At 43.2% G+C, this 5,761-nt stretch overlaps 1 protein-coding gene across 12 annotated transcripts in view; it reads right to left on the bottom strand.

The window, feature by feature from the left end:
* The window catches only part of ATG13 (autophagy related 13), a 62,941-nt gene that overhangs the window by 44,353 nt on the left and 12,827 nt on the right, over positions 1-5,761 (bottom strand). For 7 of the 12 annotated variants that reach the window (XR_001883321.1, XR_001883320.1, XM_017861996.1 and 4 more), the window contains exon 2: positions 2,891-2,946. The exons of 3 other annotated variants lie outside the window; for them this stretch is intronic. The gene's annotated coding sequence lies outside the window, so the exon portion shown is untranslated. Of the gene's footprint in view, positions 1-520; positions 543-2,011; positions 2,031-2,890; positions 2,947-5,761 lie in introns of those variants that run through there. 2 more of the 12 variants (XM_017861991.1, XM_017861990.1) reach the window with 2 other exon arrangements.

A 5,761-nucleotide genomic window follows, 5' to 3' on the forward strand; every position in this document is an offset into this window, starting at 1 on the left:
TTTTTTTTGGTGACAGGGTCTTGCTCTGTCGCCCAGGCTGGTCTCAAACTGCTTGCCTCAACTGATCCTCCCACCCCCATCTCCCAAAGCACTGGGATTATAGTTGTGAGCCACTGTGCTAGGCCCATGATTCCAATTTTTGAGAAAGTAGAGAGAAAGAGATGTGTCAAGTATAAGGATGTTATCTTTCCTAAAAAGATACTGTTTTGGGAAGTAAAATAGTACCAGATGGTTACCTGGTATCACCCCACACTATAAATTTCACATATCATTCTCTACCACAGGGGCAAATGGTTTGGTGGTTCTACTGCCAAAAGTCTATAGAGGCACCTGACAACGTTATGTATTTGACTTTCTTCTCTTCAGACTTTGCAGACTACTTACTGCCACAATTCTTGTTATGGCCAAAATGACTGTCTACATTAAGGGTGGAGACTCCTTGATAGTATAGGTTTTAAGGCCACACATCAGCTGCTAGGAGACTAAGCCAAAGAAAAAGAGCTTTTAGGTTACCACTTACTTCAAATCAAGGCCACTTCACCTTTGAGCATTCTAGTCTCTCATTTACTGTGCAACTTTTCTGCAAGTTCTTCAAATTTCTTGCCTCTTTCCTGCTAATATGCTGAATATGTAAGTTCACGTGAGCTGCTTACTATCTTGTTATTAAAATTTTCTGTCCTAGGGATATAACCCAATTACTATGTATATTTTCAGGTTTTCACAAAAAATTTATGTAGTTCCCATTCATGAATAATTGATTAAATGTATCATGTCACTGTTTCTAAAATGCCTTCATCAGTTAAAAAAAAATTATACTCTATAATGTTCCCACAAATATTGCTATCCCTTTAAACTTCATCTACACTTATTGTCCCATGACTTGATACTTACAGGTTTTCTTGTCTTAGAAGTAATCTCATTTAATTAAGACCTTTCTTCATGACAAGACATTTGAGTAATAACAAAAACTATTTATTGAACTTTAAATAGCAATTTCAATTTTGCAACATCTCTGCACATCACTTTTGCAAATAGAAATTGCTAACAAATAACACTTTGAGGTTCCCAAAGTGTAAGAGAACATGTATAGACTTGTATCAGACTAAATGCTTTTTTGTTTTTGTTGTGAGACAAGGTCTTGTTCTGTCATCCAGGCTGGAGTGCAGTGGTGCCATCATAACTCACTGCAAGCCTGGACCTCCTGGGCCCAAGTGATCCTCCCATCTCAGCCTCTCGAGTAGCTGAGACCACAGGTATGTGTCACTACACCCAGCTAATTTTTTAATTTTTTGCAGAAACCTGGGGGGTGGGTCGGGTGTCTCCGTTTGTTCCCCATGCTGGTCTCGAACTCCTGGTCTCAAATGATCCTCTCACCTCAGCCTCCCAAAGTGCTGGGATTATAGTTGTGAGCCATGGCACCCAGACCAGACTAAATGTTTTTGAACAATTACCAAAAAAACAAATTATCCCATTGTTAGATAATGCCTATAGATAATCACTGACTTCCAAATGCTGGACAGAAGATTCTATCACACTACTTAAGTGCAAAAGGTAATAATAAACGAATGGAAAACAACATTTAACTGGATAAGCAGGTTCTCTACATCTTTTGCTTACTTTTGTACTGAAATTCTAATTTTAAATAAAGAAATAGGCCAGCCTGGTGGTTCAAACCTAAAATCCCAGCACTTTGGAAGCCCGAAGTGGACAGATTGCTTGAGCCAGGAGTTTGAAACTACAGTGAGCTATGACTGCACCACTGCACTCCAAATTAGGTAACAGAGTGAGACCCTGTCATTCATTAATTTATACTTACATACATACGTACAGGGTTCTACTTAAATAGGCAGATAAAAAAGACATATTTAAACTATCTTCCTAATTCTCAATTAAAAGCACAGACATAAAAAAGCTATAAATAAAACCCAAAGACAGAAGAAGAAATAACAAATCAAAGATGTCGCAAACTATTGGAAAATAAAAAGTGAACAGGCTGGGCGTGGTGGCTTACACACGTAATCCCAACAATTTGGAAGGCCAAGGTGGGATGACCTCTTGAGCCTAGGAGTTTGAGATCAGCCTGGACAACACGGAGAAACTCTGTCTCTACAAAAAAAAAAAAAAATTAGCCAAGTGTGGTGGCATGCACCTGTGGTCCCAGCTACTTGGCAGGCCAAGGCAGGAGAATCACTTGAGCCCAGGAGTTCAAGACCAGCCAGGGAACATAGTGACACTTTGTTTCTGCAAAAAAAGTAAGTAGCCAGGCATGGTGGCATGCACCTGTAGTGCCAGCCACTGGGGAGGCTGAGGTAGGCAGACTGCTTAAGCTGGAAGGTCAAGGCTGCAGCGAGCCGTGATTGCACCACTCCACTGCACTCTAGTCTGGGTGACAGAGTGAGACCCTGTCTCCAAAAAAAAAAAAAAGCCTCTAATTTCTTGCCAGGGCCAAGCCTAAGTCTACCTATCAGCTTTCTGGATGTAGCAAGCAGAATGATAAATCAGGTAAACTGATTTTACCATATTTGTCTCCATTTGGCCTTTGTAACTGGTCCACTCACTCACCACGAAACACACAAGCGGTGTTTGTTATTCTGAATCTGGAGCCTTCCCTGAACCTCAGCTACCGAGAACCTCCAGTCTGGAACCATTACAGGGTTCTTGGTTCAAATCAGTTCACTTCCTGTTCCAACTTCATTTCATTCTCAGGCTGCTGCTGCTTCTGCATTGTTAAAACAGTTAAAATTCCTCCTCTAGGTTTCCTTCTCCCAAAAACGTAGAGAATCTCTCCTTCTCTACTTTTCCGGTTCTATTCTTACATGTTTATATCCATTTTATTCCTTTACTTTAATTTTATATGGCTTAAAAAGAAGTGGGGCCTGGTTGCACATACCTGTAGTACCAGCTACTCGGGAGGTTGAGGCAGGAGAATCACTTGAGTCCAAGATGCTGTGGAGAAATATGATCATGCCTGTGAATATCACTGTACAACAGCCTGGGCAACAGAGGCATGTAACAATTCTGCCTGTTACTTAGTATCTTTGGGACGACAGAGCCTTAGGAGACCAAAAATAAAATAAATAAACAAAACAGAATAGATATATGTAGTCACCCTGTCATGTTTAACCAGAAATTTGTAATCAGTCAAAAGTTCCTGATATTATGGAGCTTGTATTCTAATAAGGGGGAAACTGACAATAAAAATAATTAAAATATGTTTGAAAGTAGTAAGTGCTTATTAAGATTAAGCAGGGTTGGCCAGGCGCAGTGGCTCATGTCTGTATTCCCAGCACTTTGGGAGGCCAAGGCGGGTGGATCACCTGAGGTTGGGAGTTTGAGACCAGCGTGACCAACATGGAGAAACTCCGTCTCTACTAAAAATACAAAAATTAGCCAGGCTTGATGGCGGGCTCCTGGAATCCCAGCTACTTGGGAAGCTGAGGCAGGAGAATGGCTTCAACCCGGGAAGCAGAGGTTGCAGTGAGCAGAGACTGTGCCATTGCACTCCAGCCTGGCAACAAGACTGAGACTCTGTCTCGAAAAAAAAGAAAACAAAAAAACCTCCTTATGAATACAAACAGATGAATCTCACATAATACAAAGTGAAAGCAGACACAAAAATACACACTATGAGTGTGACTGCATCTATACCATGCTCTAGAAAAGGTAAATGTAGTCTCTTGTGATAGAAAACAGATCAGTATCAGACAGGTGCAGTGGTTCACACCTGTAATCCCAGCACTTTGGAAGCTGAGGTGGGTGGGGCACCTGAAGTCAGGAATTCAAGACCAGCCTAACCCACATGGTGAAACCCCTTCTCTCCTAAAAATACAAAAATTAGCCAGGCATGGTGGCACACATCTGTAGTCCCAGCTGCTTGGAAGGCTGAGGTGGGAGGCTCTCTTGAGCCCAGGAGGAGGAGGTTGTAGTGAGCCAAGATCACATCACCGCACAGACACTCCAGCCTGGGTGACGGAGCGAGACCCCGCCTCCCAAAAAAAAAAAAAGAAAACATCAATATTACTTGGGGCTGGGAGTGGAGGTAGAAATGGTAGGAGAAAAGTTCTACTGATAGGAATTTCCATGTTTTGATTGTGGTGGTGATTATAAGACTTCCACATTTGCCAAAACTTGTCAAACTGTGAATTTATAATGGATATAATTTATTGTATGTCAATTACACCTCAATCAAGTAGATTTTTAACAAGGATTGCTCAGGTTGCTGTGTAGAGAACAGACTGTTAGATGTATATGGAACTAATCTAATATTAACAATGAACAGTTAACCAATTAATATTTCCTTGATTCTAAAAATGAATCCCAAATTCAGTTTTTCTGAGTAACAGTTCCTGGCAAATTAACAACATGGCTTTCACATTTGTATAATGCCTACTTCTACTTACACAAAGTCTATAAGCAGTAACCTCAAAACTATTACAGAAATAATAGAATGTTTTGTCTGCAATTAAAAAAAAAAACAAGGCCGGGTGCAGTGGCTCACGCCTGTAATCCCAGCACTTTGGGAGGCCGAGGTGGGTGGATCACGAGGTCAGGAGATTGAGACCATCCTGGCGAACACGGTGAAACCCTGTCTCTACTAAAACTACAAAAAAAAAAAAAAATTAGCCGGGCATGGTGGTGGGCGCCTGTAGTCCCAGCTACTCGGTAGGATGAGGCAGGAGAATGGCATGAACCCGGGAGGCAGAGGTTGCAGTGAGCCGAGATCATAGCACTGCACTCCAGCCTAGGCGACAAGAGCGAGACTCTGTCTCAAAAAAAAAAAACCTACTTCCTGACAAATACTCAACACGTTGGAGGCTTAAAACGCAGGGTTTTGTTTTTGGGTTTTTTTTTTGAGACAGAGTCTCACTCTGTCGCCCAGGCTGGTATGCAGTGGCGCAATCTCACTGCAATCTCCACCTGCCAGGTTCAGGTGATTCTCCTGCCTAAGCCTCCTGAGTAGCTGAGACCAGAGGCACACGCCACCACGCCAGCTTATTTTTGTATTTTTAGTGGAGATGGGGTTTCACCATGTTGGCCAAGGTGATCTAGAACTCCTGACCTCAGGCGATCTGCCCACCTTGGTCTCCCAAATGCTGGGATTACAGGCGTGAGCTACTAGGCCTGGCCAAAATGCTTTTATTTCCTGCCTTTTTTTGTTTTGTTTTGTTTTGTTTTGAGACAAGGTCTCAATCCTTTGTTCAGGCTGGAGTGCAGTGGCCCGATCACTAATCACTGCAGCCTCAACCTGCCGGACTCAGGTGAGTCTCCCACTTCAGCCTCTGGAGTAGCTGGGACTACTAGCATGCCACCACACTCAGCTAATTTTTTGTATTTTTTTGTAGACATGGGGCTTTGCTTTGTTGCCCAGGCTGGTTGTGAACTCCTGGGCTCAAGCAATCCTCCCATCTCAGTCTCCCAAACTGCTGGGGATTGCAGGGATCAGCCACTGCACTTGGCCTTAAAAATGCTTTTAAACGCTGGGCGGGGTGGCTCACGCCTGTAATCCCAGCACTTTGGGAGGCCGAGGCGGGCGGATCACGAGGTCTGAAGATAGAGACCATCCTGGCTAACATGGTGAAACCCCGACTCTACTAAAAATACAAAAAATTAGCTGGACGTGGTGGCAGGCGCCTGTAGTCCCAGCTACTTGGGAGGCTGAGGCAGGAGAATGGCGTGAACCCAGGAGGCAGAGCTTGCAGTGAGCCGAGATCGTGCCACTGCACTCCAGCCTGGGCGACAGAGCCAGACTCTGTCTCAAAAA

Source organism: Rhinopithecus bieti, unplaced genomic scaffold, assembly GCF_001698545.2.
Source record: "Rhinopithecus bieti isolate Rb0 unplaced genomic scaffold, ASM169854v2 scaffold_61533, whole genome shotgun sequence".
NCBI lineage: Eukaryota > Metazoa > Chordata > Mammalia > Primates > Cercopithecidae > Rhinopithecus > Rhinopithecus bieti.